We start from the raw sequence: 16,385 nt of genomic DNA on the forward strand, positions 1-16,385 counted from the left end.
CCTTTTTGAAGATAGGAACAACATTTGCTCTTCTCCAGTCTTCTGGCACTTCTCCTGTTCTCCAAGAATTTTCAAAGATTATAGAGAGGGGTTCAAAAATTTCTTCTGCTATCTCCTTCAGTACTCTGGGGTGTAATTCATCTGGACCTGGAGACTTGAATTCATTTAGGCTAGCTAAGTGTTTCCTCACTATCTTTCTGTTTATAGATATCCTGGATTCTTCTATTCCCTTAATAGGACAGTGAATAACAGTTGATGTTACATTTCCTTTCTGAGAGAAAACAGATGCAAAATAGGAATTTAAAAGTTCAGCCTTCTCAACATCCTGTCTTACCATTTCATCATTTTCATCCTGTAAAAATCCTATAGCATCTTTGACTTTTCTTTTACTTTTGACATATCCCCAAAATCCTTTATTATTGCTTTTGACATCTCTTGCAAGCCTCAATTCATTTTCAGCTTTAGCTAATCTGATTTGTGCCCTGCAGGTTCTGCAGACAGCATTATATTCTTCTTTAGATATGCCTCCCTCTTTCCATTTTATAAACATTTTTTTCTTCCTTTTTAGCATGTGCTTAAGTTCTGTGTTCATCCATCCTGGTTTCCTTAACTGCTTCCTATTCTTCCCTCTTTTCGGAATTGTTAACAACTGTGCTTTGAGAATTTCATTTTTCAAGATTTCCCATCCTTCCTGGACATTTTTGTCTTTAAGGATATCCAGCCACTGGATCCCTCCAATTCTCTTTCTGAATCCCTTAAAATCTGCCTTTCTGAAATCTAACCTTGACGTCTGAGTCTTCACAGGTCTTCCGCCTCTAGTTATCCAAAATTCTAAAATAGCATGGTCGCTACCTCCTAGGGTCCCAGCCACTTTTACCTCCTCAACCATTTCCTCCCTGTTTATAAGGATTAGATCCAAGGTAGCAGTTCCCCTTGTTTTCTCCCTTACCTTTTGGAAGATAAAGTTGTCAGCAAGAGAGGATAAGAATTTCCTTGACCTGTTAGTTTTGCCTGAGAGAGATTCCCAACAAATGTCTGGATAGTTGAAATCTCCCATGACAACTATGTCATATTTTTTGGAGAACTTGGCCATTTGATGCATAAAGAGTTCATCCATAGCTTCAGCTTGCACAGGCGGCCTGTAGTAAATGCCTACAATGGTGTCCTTTCCATTGTTCTGTCCTTGTATTCTTACCCAAACAGTTTCCACAGAACTCCCAGTCTCTGAAGCTTCAATCTCTGTGCAGATATACGCGTTTCTAACATACAATGCGACACCCCCTCCTCGTTTATCAAGTCTGTTTCTTGCAAATAAGTTGTATCCTTCTAGTCTTGTATTCCAATCATGTGTATTGTCCCACCAAGTTTCAGTGATTCCAATGACATCATATTTCTTTTCCTGTGTTAGTAGTTCCAATTCTCCTTGTTTGTTGCCCATGCTTTGTGCATTAGTATAGAAACATTTTAGTTTGTGATTGGTTTCTCTTTCTCCAATATTTTTATTAATTAGATTCTTTCGTCTTTGTTCTTCCTTTCCACTTCTAATAGCAGAGTTCTCAATAGCATTTGTCAGGTGTATGGCTTTTTCTGGTCTTTTGCTTCCCTTCCCATGTTGTTCTAGTTTAAAGCTCTCCTTACAAGTGTAGCAAGGCGACTTCCAAATACATGCTTACCAGTCTTCGTAAGGTGCACCCCATCTCTAGCAAGTAGTCCATCGTATAAGTAGTTCACTCCGTGATCCAGAAATCCAAATCGTTGCTGACGGCACCATCGACGTAGCCAGTTGTTCACCTGTTCATATATAGATGATTTGATCTTTAGTTTTCATAATGACATTGCAGACATTAATTCTTTTTTTTAGTTTCTCAATAACATAAACTTAAAGGGAATGTGCCATCCCAAAAAAAAATTTTCAGCAATTGAAAAAATGTAAAGAATTAATGTTTACATTTTCTTAAACAATATTATCATTTGTTTTTAATTTTGTAAAATATGAAAAATAATTTTAAAAAGTTTGGCATTTCCACTTGCTAACACTAGGGGGAGCAGAAACTGAAATTTGGCACAAAAACCTAGTGTACAACTAGCTCACATTACTGTCCTGCAGTAATTATGGGCGTACAGTGTCCATGATGTTTGATTTTGATATATGATCATGCCCTAAAATGGACACTGTATGGGCAGAATCTGCTGACATGGGTGTGGTGTCACTCCTCTCATCCCCTACAGGGTGCTTGCTAAGGGAAAAGAGAGGATGACATTTAGGAACACAGTGAGCAGCCATTTTGATGGGGCCTGCAAAGTTATACTGACTGTCTTTTCATGTAAAGTCTGGATCAGAACAGGCCACCAATCAGCAGAAATGTTTCCTGGATTTCTGTGGAGCAGACAAGCAGACGGTCCATCCATGTGTATAAAGTACAGTGCTCTATGTACAATCCCTGGCACCGAACAGGGTTCCCCCCACAGACCAGCACACTGCTCTCCTGAAATACTCTGTGCTGCTGTCACCCTGCTCCTTCCTCCATATATCAGGCCCCTGTCGCCTCGCTTTCACACATCGCCAGGACAGGATCTGAGGAGAGGAATGGGGTCTTCGGTCACCGAGGATGGCAGGCAGCAAGGATTCTGGGAGCAGGGTGACAGCAGCACAGAGTATTTCAGGAGAGCAGTGTGCTGGTCTATGGGGGGGCACAGAGGGAGGTATATGGGGGAGGAGCAGGGTGACAGCAGCACAGAGTATTTCAGGAGAGCAGTGTGCTGGTCTATGGGGGGCACACAGAGAGATATATGGTAGAGGGAGCATAGTGACAGCAGCACACAGTATTTCAGGAAAGCAGTGCACTGGTCTATGGGGGGCACAGAGGGAGATGTATGGGGGAGGAGCAGGGTGACAGCAGCACAGAGTATTTCAGGAGAGCAGTGTGCTGTCTATGGGAAGCACAGAGGTAGATATATGGGGGAGGAGCAGGGTGACAGCAGCACAGATTATTTCAGGAGAGCAGTGTACTGGTCTATGGGGGGCACAGAGGGAGATATATGGGGGAGGAGCAGGGTGACAGCAGCACAGAAATCCAGGAAACATTTCTGCTGATTGATGGCCTGTTCTGATCCAGACTTTGCATGCAAAGACCCCATTCCCCTCCTCAGATTCTGTCCTGGCGATGTGTGAAAGCGAGGCGACAGGCGTAGTCCGGGGTGACGCTGGGAAGAAGGCTGGGGGGGAATGGAGCCATACAGTAACGATAAAAATGAGACCCCTCTCTTCAGCTGCCTCACCAGCCCTCCCCTGACTGCACCTATTACCCCTGACCCGTGTGCAGGTGCTCAGCCAGAACCACCCTAGAATGGGTCCCCTTTCAGCAGATCACAAATAATACCGCCATATACTTCACACACAATGCCGCCATATAGATCATATACAATACCACCATGTAGATCACACATAAAACCAGCAGGGTGACAGCAGCACAGATTATTTCAGGAGAGCAGTATCACACGGCAGAGAATTAGATACACGGCTCAGCAGACAGTATCACACAGGAGAGGATGATAGACGGCTCAGCAGACAGTATCACACAGGATAGGATTAGATACACGGCTCAGCAGACAGTATCACACAGGATAGGAATAGATACACGGCTCAGCAGACCGTATCACACAGGAGAGGATGAGATACACGGTTCAGCAGTCAGTATCACACAGGAGAGGATTAGGTACACGGCTCAGCAGACTATCACACAGGAGAGGATTAGATACACGGCTCAGCAGTCAGTATCACACAGGAGAGGATTAGGTACACGGTTCAGCAGTCAGTATCACACAGGAGAGGATTAGATACACGGCTCAGCAGTCAGTATCACACAGGAGAGGATTAGGTACACGGCTCAGCAGACTATCACACAGGAGAGGATTAGATACATGGTTCAGCAGTCAGTATCACACAGGAGAGGATTAGATACACGGCTCAGCAGTCAGTATCACACAGGAGAGGATTAGGTACACGGCTCAGCAGACTATCACACAGGAGAGGATTAGATACATGGTTCAGCAGTCAGTATCACACAAGAGAGGATTAGATACACGGTTCAGCAGTCAGTATCACACAGGAGAGGATTAGATACACAGCTCAGCACACAGTATCACACAGGAGAGGATTAGATACACGGCTCAGCACACAGTATCACACAGGAGAGGATTAGATACACGGTTCAGCAGTCAGTATCACACAGGAGTGGATTAGATACACGGCTCAGCAGACAGTATCACACAGGAGAGGATTAGATACATGGTTCAGCAGTATCACACAAGAGAGGATTAGATACACAGCTCAGCAGTCAGTATCACGCAGGAGAGGATTAGATACACGGCTCAGCAGGCAGTATCACAGGAGACAGTATTACAGATATGCCCACACTGGTGAAACTTCCAGCCCCCCCCCCCAATTATACACTAGACTATGGGCTGTATATGTCACTGTCCTCCTCAGACACAGCCATAAAAGCTCTCATAAAAGCAAAGGTGTCAGATTACCGGAGATCACTTGGGCTGTGTGTGAGTGAGGAGGCGGAGACAGAGCAGGAGGACAGTGGAGCTGGAGCAGGAAGCACGGTGCAGAAAGTGGAGCTCAGCATATAGCACTGGGCTACAGTAAAATGGCGCCCAGCCACACCTACAGCAGTGAATGGTGCAGCCCACAGGGGCGTGCCCAGTTCACTGCTAATGAGGCTGCAATGTGGGGTCGGGAGCCGACCGCAGTCTCCTATGTCCAGGGACGGCCATATTTGCAGACTGTATGAGTCCTCCACAGATCTGCAAATCAAGATGGCAGCGCCCAGTGGCTACAATAAAACATTATTACAAACAAACCATAAATCCTAGTTAGTACAACATTTGCTGAAACAACATGTTTTGTTACTTACTCTTTTTTTGCAAATTATATAAAATTGCGGCACCTTTCCTTTAAGATTTATATCCAAAAAGAAAAAGAATGTCACTTCCTTTTTTGATATACTTGTGGTGGGAAATATATCTATAGGAAAAGTAGTAACACAGTTATACAGAAAACCTACTTCTGGCAATACTTTCCCACATGTCATCAGTTGCCATCCGCAACATGTCATTAAAAACCTTTATTCGTGAATTTATTCGTGCTAGGTGTGCATGTTCAGATGACAACCATTTTAGATCTGAATGTGATATTATCAGGTCCAGATTATTCCAAAATTGTTGCAAAAATGAAAAAGAATTTGCAATTATTACATCAGGGCCAAAAAACTGTCCAAACTTTTGGAAGTAAGAGATGTCGCTAAATATTCTTAATCTTTACCAAATATTTTATCACCCAATATGTATTCTAATGTAGATATATACCTAGAGAAACATGGTTATCCCTAAAAGGATGTCATAAATGTGGCACACCACGATGTGTATTATGCAGCCACATACAAAAAGCAGCTAATTATATTTCCAGTGTTACTGGAGTTACTATTGGAATAAAAACATTTATCATCTGCAATTCTACACAATTGTTATATCTGGCTACATGCAGGGCTTGTAACCTTCAATACATAGTGTGTACAGCAAAAAAAACTAAAAAAGCGAATCTCTGAACATATAAATAGGCAGAGGTGACCCCTGACACAACTAAATGTTCCATATCAGGTGTGTTAAGACATTTTTTAAAAAGACACAATGGAGATGCAGCGGATATGATAGTCTACGGCATAGAGAGAGTTAACTGCCCTCCAAGAGGAGGAGATTGGTCTGCTCATGTGGACACTTGAGGTGTTTTGGATTCTGTGTATGGAAACACTGGCACCATTAGGTTTGTATTTTAAAACAAATTTTCTATACTATTATTAAGTTAAAATAATACAAATACAGTGAGGTAAATAAGTATTTGATACACTGCCGATTTTGCAAATTTTCCCACCTACAAAGAATGGAGAGGTCTGTAATTTTTATCATATGTACACTTCAACTATGTTATGCAACGTGTAGGAAAGGCTAAAGCCCCAGTCTCACATAACAAGATCACTGAAGCGTCACCGATTTTGTGACGCAACAGCGATCTTGCCAGCGATCTCACTACATGTGACATGCAGCGGCGACTGCCCCCCCCGCTGGATATCGCTGATCATGCTCGAATATCCTGGGCCATTTTTTCATCCTCGGTGTCCCGCTGACCAGCGCGCATCACTGTGTTTGACCAGACGAGCGACCACGTTGGCGACGCAGAACTAAGGGACGCATGCTGGAATAATTTCAGAAAAGCTGCTGTGTGACAAGGTACCAACGACCGACGAGGATCGCTGGATGGTTGCTGCATCGCTGAAGAGTTTGGCAGCTTACTAGCGACCATTTAGCGACGCACCAGCGATCCTTACCAGGTTGTATCGTTGTCGGGATCGCTGGTGCGTTGCTAAGTGAAACAGGACCCTTTGTGCAACACAAAGGGATAAGGGAGAGGGAGCCAAACACTAGGGAAGGGGGGAGTGGAGACCCCCCTCGGCAGATCTAATATCACCATATCTGCCCTATCGTCCCTATATAGGTTCCGCACCTATCGCCGAGCAGGGTACCTTATCCCTGCCTGACCCTGGCAATAAGTCCCGCACCGAGAAGGACAGGATGTGCACTGGTCAATCCCCACTACCACTAAAGACATATGGGAATCACAAACAAGGGAACACTTAGCTTGAGTAGGCTCAGAGGGAAACACAGACATCCTCCAGCAACACCATGAAGGAAGATAACAGACTGCTACGGCTCCAAGCCTGAACAGAGAAATGGAAATAGAAATATCACCCGCAACTTCCAGCAGCCAGCTGGAAGTTATAAAGACCCTGGTACAGGTGTTTCAACTAGAGCCGGGGGAAAATTGTTAATGGGTCCTAGAGTCAGAAGGCCCAGGAAAAAGTCTGCAAAACAAACTTTTGAGACCTGCAGTCAGATGCAGAGCAAAGATCTGCAGCCTCTGACACACCCCTGACAAACTGTGAGAGACAAATATTTAAAAAATCCAGAACATCACATTGTATGATTTTTACATAAATAATCTGCATTTTATTGCATGAAATAAGTATTTGATACAATAGAAAAACAGAATTTAATATTTGCTATTGAAACCTTTGTTTGCAATTACAGAGGCCAGACATTTCCTGTAGTTCTTGACAAAATTTGCACACGTTACAGCAGAGATTTTTTTGGCCCACTCCTCCATATAGATCTTCTTCAGATCTTTGAGGCTTTGGTGCTGTCGCTCGGCAACATTGAGTTTCAGCTCCCTCCATAGATTTACTATTGGGTTCAGGTCTGTAGACTGGCTAGGAGCTGTGAGGTCTTATATAGACAGGTGTGTGCCTTTACAAATCAAGTGCTATCAGTTTAATTAAACACAACTGGACTCCAATGAAGGAGTAGAACCATCTCAAGGAGGATCACAAGGAAATGGACAGCATGTGACAAATATCAGTATCTGAGCAAAGGGTTTGAATACTTATGACCATGTGATGTTTCAGTTTTTCTTTTTTAATAAATTTGCAAAAATTTCTACATTTCTGTTTTTTTTTCAGTCAAGATGGGGTGCAGAGTGTACATTAATGAGAAAAAAATAAACTTTTTTTGAATTTACTAAATGGCTGCAATGAAACAAAGAGTGAAAAATGTAAAGGGGTCTGAATACTTTCCGTACCCACTGTATCATTGGTTCTAGAGATGATTAGGGACGGCAACCCTGTGGAGTGTCATGATGCTTATATGTATATAAGTATTAATAATAATAATCTTTATTTTTTTTAATAATAATCTTTATTTTTAGATAGCGCTAACATATTACGCAGTACTTTACCAGTTTGCACACATTATCTTCACTGTCCCCGATGGGGCGCACAATCTAGATTCCCTATCAGTATGTCTTTGGAATGTGGAAACAGGAGAAACCGAAGGGAACCCATGCAAACATACAAACTCCTTGCAGATGTTGTCCTTGATGGGATTTGAACCCAGGACCCCAGCGCTGCGCTACCGTGCTGCCCTAACTGACATGAGTAAGTGCTTCTAATGCTTGAAACACGTAGGACAAATGTTTCCCTTTGTTTTTAACTTTCTACTTTTACAGGAAACAATAAATAATTATTTTAAGTACCGTAAATAAGAGTTTTTGGGCGGATGCTGGATACCTGTTTGTATACACTGAATTGCTTCATCTGGGAACTGTACCTGGGATTTTTGTGAACTACCCGGTTCTGGTGAGCTAATGTGAACTTTTGTTATTTTTATACTTACTACTATATCTGCAGGTGACAGGTTCCCTTTAAAATCAGTTCTCACGGCCCAGCATCTAATAAACTGCCAGTAGGAGGTGTGAACATGACATCGGCCGTGATACTTCAGCCCAGTTTATATGAAAAATCTAAAAATAAATCACGTATCATACCATTGACTACGGGTGTTAAAGTTTTGTATGACTGGACCAATGTAACCTTTCTACATGTGGACTCTAGGCTACCGGGCAGTAATAAAATGATTTTGCTGACACAGGATATATAACCATAGGGGGTTACCAGATCATGAATCCACATATTTATTGGAACCCAAGCCGCGGACATATAGCAACTCTGTGGCTGGAGTCTACAGAGAGGAATATTCCTGCCAGCCCTCTGATACATTCTTCTGGAATGAGAACACTTTTTTAAAATCGAAGTCTATCTCCTATGATGAGAATCATGACTTCCAGCAGCCAAAGCCGAGCAGCAGCCATCAATTTGTCAGAATCATTAATCAAATAACGTATTCCAGGATCATCATTGGATCATTATTCCACAATGACTACCCCTAAATCGTTACAGATGAAATGTGTTATTTGAGCAGAGTCTGATCTTGTGTGGGGGTGGGGGTTTAATACTGTAGTCACTTTTACTGTAACATTTACAAGTGAAAAATAGTTGCTTTATTGGCCAAGTCTGTGCTTTTCAATTCACATTTTACTGCATTTTCTTATGTATTTTTCAAGATTATATTAACATTTTCTACAATTGCTTCTTTTAAGGCTATGGTCACATATTCAGTATTTCACATCAGTATCTGTAATCCAAAGTCAGGAGTGTTTGAAATACGCAGCAGTGATGACGTGTTTCTATTATATTTTTCCTCTTGATTGTTCCACTCCTGGTTTTGTCTTACAAATACTGATAAAATACTGACCAAATACTGAACGTGTAACCGTGGCCTAAATTTAGCACAGCAATGTGGTGGTTACAATGTTCTTGTCGGGGGCTTAACTATAAGAGTTTAGAGGTAGTGGCACATGATAGGTTCACATCTGACCAAGGACAGCATCTCCATGGTGTTTGTATATTCTTCTCATGTTTCCTCTGGGTAATCCAGTTTCCTACTATACTCAAAAATAAAAATCAAAGACTTTGTGATTGTAAATAAATTGCTGAGTGATTTAAATGACTGTAAAGTGCTGTGGAATATGCTGACACTTTATAAGCAAAGAATAAATAATGTAAGCCCAGCCTAATACTGTAGTACATGACCGACACATGACACAAATGGCCAGTAGTACAATGCTAGCATGAAGTCATCATTTTCGGCAAAAAAAAACAAAGAGGAAATTTATTTATTTGTTTTACTCACTTATATAGCACCATTAATTCCACAGCGCTTTACAAACATTATAATCACTGTCTCCATGTCTTTGACGTGTGGGAGGAAACCCACGCAAACACGGGGAGAACATACAAACTCCTTGCAGATGTTGTCCTTGGTTGGATTTGAACCCAGGACCCCAGGGCTTCAGTGCTAACCACTGAGCCACTGTGGTGCCGACGATTGGCATTTTAATCACCAGTCTTCATCATACGAGGTTAGATGGAGTAAGGTGTGCCTCATTTATTAAGAGGCGCACACTTCCCCCAATAGATGGATACACGGATAGACAGAACCAAAAAATGAAGTGGCACTCAAAAGACAGAGTGCATAAAATACTATACTATTATTGGCAAATGTGGGGATGTTTCAGTTCAAAGACTGAAACTATTTTAAGATATCTACCTATAACTTATGATGGATCTGGTGCTGCTTTATGATAGGTCGATAGATAGATCTAGATTAACAACCCTATAGTATTGATACAGTAATACGGTATGTACTCCAGTTTTGCAATCCAAGTTTGATATACTGAATAGTGATGAGCGAGTATACTCATTGCTCGGGTTTTCCCAAACATGCTTGGGTGTCCTCCAAGTATGCCATTTTAACCAAGGTTTGTATATACTGTAATAATGTTGCTGAGAATTACAAGTCCCATATCAAATAACTCTTCAGAGTGGCTGTGAAATTAATGTAACATGGCATCTCTATGTTATGCACTAAGGCAGTATGGTGACTCACTGGTTATCATTGTTGCCTTTCAGCAATGGACTCCTGGATCCAAATTCGACCAGGGTCAACATCTGCGTGGGGTTTGTATGGGTTTCTTTCAACACTCTTAAGACATCTTGAACTCACCAGCCGCATAAAACTAAAACTATATGAGGCCTCCAGCCTTAGGGGTCATGCAGGAGTCTGTGGATCTCGGTTCCATCTCGGACTGCAATGCAGGGATTGGCCGCATGTCATGAAGCTGTCATGCTCCGGTTGGGAGGTCTGCAGCCAGTCTGTGCATTAACGTTGTGTCCCTGGACCAATTTGCATGGACGCCTGCGCGGACCGTTAGCCTATGAGCCTAATTCGGGTTCGTGAATGAACGCTGATGTTATCTGTACAGTGCTGAGAATATGTTGGCTCTATATAATCAAAGAGAATTTAAGAAAATAAACTCCAGGTTTCTTAAGCAGCATTGCCACTTTAAATACTAGTCTACCACTTGTGGTTCTGACTTTATAATAGCTGTGAATTGTTTTGAAGGGCATTTTCCAGCGTGCTAAATAGTTGTTGGAAACATGCAAGTCAAATAGGGTTTGGCAGTCAAACTAGGAATGTTCCAAATCTAATAGAAAACACTGAGGCATTGTGGATCTGCTGTTTCCCATAACTAATGGCAATGAAACAATCAAATGCCTTTTATATTTTATTTTGTAAAAGATAAATGTCTAATCTTAAGTATTTTCACTTGCACTATATATTCCTATTGTAAAGCATAGAAGGGGTTACTCAGCATTTTCTGCAATGCTGCCTAACCAAGCCTGTAGGGAACTCAGTGTGCAAGTTATTCTATGTCTGGAAATAAAATTGTAGACTAAATTAAATCCAGAATCACTTTGTTTGCCAAAAGCTCATGGATTTTGGAAAGTGAATGTAATTCATATAACAATACATAGTTATTTAATGTATCTGCAAGGATTTTCACTTACAAAAAATGCTGCAAATAATACACAAGTCTTTTCATGTGTTTTTCCTATTCATTTGAATCAAAGAAAATGGCTGCAAAATGCAGAAAGAACTGCCATGCTGCAGAATTGAAAAAAATGCTTTGATGATTCAAATCTGGAAGGAAAATATAAGCAGAATGTGCATGAGGTTTCAGAAATCTTTCACTTTGCCAGAACTGTAAAACGCTGTGGCTTTTCCAATGCAAAAACATGTGGGAGAAATATGAGGCAAAAATACAGTGTGTGAACAAGCCCTAAATACTTACTTTGTTGCATACAAACAATGAACCCAGCACTTATGGGGAGGATGAGCTATATTGAGGCGTTATCAGTATCTTATTAATGTGGGTGTCCTGATTCTGTGAGCAACACATAAGAATGAGGTTGGTAGAGATAAGTGGTCCAGGAGCTGTCAGTAGTCCATAGCTGACAGATGTGAGCCTGTGAAATGTCTCCTACCTGGCCAGAATCTTCAGCAACTCTTCTGAATTGTAAGCCTGGCACAACATCATAATTGTGGTGCAACCCACACAAGGTGTCCCAGCAGGCCTACTAATCACAAGAGGTGTCATGCAGGCTGGCTGATAAAAGAGAGTTTGCAGAGCCTGCGGTTGTATGACCTGTGGTCGTTTGGCTTTAGCCGACCATAAGAATAAAAAGAATAAAGTCCCCTTTACATTTAGCGATGCACCAGCGATCCCGACAATGATACGACCCAGTCAAGATCGCTGGTGCATCGCTAAATGGTCGCTAGTGAGCTGCCTCACAGGCAGATCTCACAGCGATGCAGCAGCGATACAGCGGTCGTTACTTACCTTTCAGACACGGCGATCCTGACGTCCTCCCGTCCGCGTCGCTCGTCGGTGCCAGCAGGATCAACGACAGACAGCGGGGGAGCCAGTCAGAGGCAAGTATCACACATCGATTTGGTGACGCAGCAGCAGTGATGCTTTAGCGATATTGCTATGTGTAAAACCCCCTTTAGAATTTAGCAGGACTGGATTGCTATTGTGTATGGGAGCAACTGACCTTTTCTCCAACTGGCAGTGGCCTCTTCTCCCAGCTGAAACAAATGTACACTCAATGGCACATGCACACTACTGATGACATCTGGAGAAGAACCAACAGCCATCTCAGGTATGGCCATGTTCAGGCTTTGGTATCGCCATTTCATATACTTATGGCTCAAATCATTACTGCATTTGAGCCTCATGTCTAATTGTTGGTGTTTGTCATCAGCACCTTATTCTTAATTTGTGTTTTTGTAAAGTCTAATTTATATGTAATGGATTTATGGTTTTCCATTTGTTTTCAACTGATTCATGAATTGGGACTTTTTAAAAAAAAGTTGCTCAAATGTACTCCAATCTCCTCCTCTGGTGTGATTTTATATAAGGCATATTTTTGTGCAAATTTTGCAACATTTTAGTACAACATGTGATGTTTTTGTTCCGAAAAGTCAAAGAAAAATGATTTAAAGACAGAAATAAAGAGCATTTTATACTTTACGCAACATTCATGAGCCATGTGCATCACTGAAGAATATGAACAGTAATAGAAGTTATTTGAGTGCTAAGTAGAAATAGTAGTTCCATACATAGAGATGTGCTGCAAGTAGCCTTTATTACATGTTTTTGGGTCTGTACAGTCATGGCCAAAAGTTTTGAGAATGACACAAATATTAATTTTTACAAAGTCTACTGCTTCATTTTTTCTAATGGCAATTTGCATATACTCCAGAATGTTATAAAGAGTGATCAGCTTAACATCAATTACTTGCAAAGTCAATATTTGCCTAGAAAATGAACTTTATCCCCCAAAACACATTTCAACATCATTGCAGCCCTGCCTTAAAAAGACCAGCGAACATCGTTTCAGTGATTGCTCCATTAACACAGATGTGGGTGTTGATGAGGACAGGGCTGGAGATCAATCTGTCATGATTAAGTAAGAATGACACCACTGGACACTTTAAAAGGAGGCTGGTGCTTGGCATCATTGTTTCTCTTCTGTTAACCATGGTTATCTCTAAAGAAACACGTGCAGTCATCATTGCACTGCACAAAAATGGCCTAACAGGGAAGAGTATCGCAGCTAGAAAGATTGCACCTCAGTCAACAATCTATCGCATCATCAAGAACTTCAAGGAGAGAGGTTCCCTTGTTGCCAAAAAGGCTCCAGGGCGCCCAAAAAGACCAGCAAGCGTCAGGACTGTCTCTTAAAAGTGTTTCAGCTGTGGGATCAGCCACCAGCAGTGCAGAGCTTGCTCAGGAATGGCAGCAGGCAGGTGTGAGTGCATCTGCATGCACTGTGAGCGGAGTCTCTTGGAGCAAGGCCTGGTCTCAAGGAGGGCAGCAAAGCAGCCACTTCTCTCCAGGAAAAACATCATGGCCAGACTGATATTCTGCAAGGGGTATAGGGAGTGGACTGCTGAGGACTGGGGTAAAGTCATTTTCTCTGATGAATCCCCTTTTCGATTGTTTGGGACATCTGGAAAACGGCTTATTCGGAGAAGACCAGGTGAGCGCTACCACCAGTCTTGTCTCATGCCAACTGTCAAGCATCCTGAAACCATTCATGTGTGGGGTTGCTTCTCAGCCAAGGGAATGGGCTCTCTCTCAGTCTTGCCTAAAAACACAGCCATGAATAAAGAATGGTACCAGAATGTCCTCCAAGAGCAACTTCTCCCAACCGTCCAAGAGCAGTTTGTCGATCAACAATGCCTTTTTCAACATGATGGAGCACCTTGCCATAAAGCAAAGGTGATAACTAAATGGCTCAGGGAACAAAACAGATTTTGGGACCATGGCCTGGAAACTCCCCAGATCTTAATCCCATTGAGAACTTGTGGTCAATCATCAAGAGATGGGTGGACAAACAAAAACCTTCAAATTCAGATAAAATAAAAGCATTTATTTTGCAATAATGGACTGCTATCAGTCAGGATTTGATCCAGAAGTTGATTGAGAGCATGCCAGGGAGAATTGCTGAGGTCCTGAAGAAGGTTCAACACTGCAAATATTGACTTTCTGCATTAACTCATTCTAACTGTCAATATAACCTTTTGCTACTCATAATATGATTGCAATTATATTTCTGTATGTGATAAAAACATCTGACAAACACATAAAAACCAGAGGCCAGCAGATCATGTGAAAATATAATATTTGTGTCATTCTCAAAACTTTTGGCCATGACTGTACAGTTCTCCTTGTCAAATAAAAAATATACTTTGTCACTCTGGCTGCTTTTCTCTCTCTACTTCATTATGAAGCATATGTTACAAAATGACAAGACAACCAGAAAAGCAATTACTGTGTTAGCCAGCAGATGCAAATTTCTTTAATTTTCTGAGTCCTCAGTGGTTGATAGCCAATAAAGATGGCAACAAATTGCAAGCCTAGCCTCTAAAGCTTGCAATTTGTTATAACTGAGGGCTCTCAAATTGTTACAGATTACTTATTTTCTTGATTGGTTTAGTGATGTTTGTAATGTAGGGAAATCTATGATCTCCTAAAGTATATGGGTAAAGTGGTGATCACTATCCCTGCCACCATTACTACTCCAAGTTGCTAGTTAGAACAATACATCCCAAGAGGAACTCACAGAAGTTGTAATAATTAAGAATTCTAACTAAAACAACATCGTCCTGTTCACTCTCAATATACAGCTGGCATTATATTCATTGATTTGCTAAATTATTCCATGCGACATTGAGCTGCCCATGGAAGGAGAGCGTTGTACAAATGTTCCAGTTTGTGTGACATTACAAGTTCATCTAAAACTGGCTATAAGAGTCAAAGTGTCAGGGCAAATGGCAGCCATATCTCATGGCTAAACAAAGGCAAGTCTCACAGTCAAAAGAGACTATGGTACAAGTGTCTGGATTGTTCTGCTAGCCTGGGAAACTAAGTGGAAATAAATGTTCCATGGTATAATTGGATCATAATCCAAGTATGGCTTCATGATGGAAAAACCTCCGTAGGCTACATCTGTAATCTGTATATTCTTATGAGCGCTGTGGTGTATTTCTAAGAATACTAAGATTCTGTGCAGAATTAAGAAAGTTTTAGATCAGACTTTCCAGTAAGAGTGGGATGTTTGCAGATCAGCATTCTTGTGACAAATCTAAGACAGCCATTACACCAACGATTTTTTTTTTTTTTTTTTTTTTTTTTTTTTTTTAAATAGAGCATTAGTGTTTCTGATGCTAAGAGATGTTCCAGCACTAGCAACATATTTTCCTCAAGGACTGTGCTAAATTCCACTGGGCCAAGTATATATGTTGTATATGGAAAATTTGAGATTTATGTTCCAGACATGAGTCACAATCAACACCATCTGACTTTGCCCAGCCATGGTACACACCATTATCCAATGACCATGGAGAAATTAAGATGTGCAGCAGTCTAGTACCATGTGTAAAGTCTGGTTGCCCTCACTACATGCAAAATCTTCATTTTACTAAGGATACATAAAGAGTGGCAGGTTATTTCCCTACAAGACCTGCTCTGTGGAGCCTTACTGCATCTCCATATACGGCAGATTTTTTTTTCCTACCTGTCAGATTCAGTACAGCTTTAAATTTTTCTCATCAAGTGTTTTGACAGTCAAAACAGGAAATGGATTTTACCAAAAAAAAAAAAAAAAAATTATATAGGGAGTATGAAATTCATGATTTGGATGTAAAGTAACATCTTAGCTTGGTAAGGCCAAAACTTGAAATTTAGTTGTGGTATAGAAAGGAAGAAAGCAGACACATGTAAAGACAGTCTTCCCATAGCAACAAGAACCCACATTGCATTTTCCGATTCAGAGTACAAGATAATATGAGGTTTGTCTGGAAAGGTTATGCTTCGTTGTCTCCTACAGCCAAGTCAAAGTTAAAAATGTTCAACCCTTTCATTACAAAATTCTCTTTTTAAATATCACTAGAAAGGTTCTCCTCATCTCAGCCAGATCCACAGAGTATGCCATTTGTGTCTGAAAATGGGGATCCAACTT

The sequence above is a fragment of the Dendrobates tinctorius genome, unplaced genomic scaffold, assembly GCF_039654945.1.
Source record: "Dendrobates tinctorius isolate UK_male_01 unplaced genomic scaffold, ASM3965494v1 ptg000064l, whole genome shotgun sequence".
Lineage (NCBI taxonomy): Eukaryota > Metazoa > Chordata > Amphibia > Anura > Dendrobatidae > Dendrobates > Dendrobates tinctorius.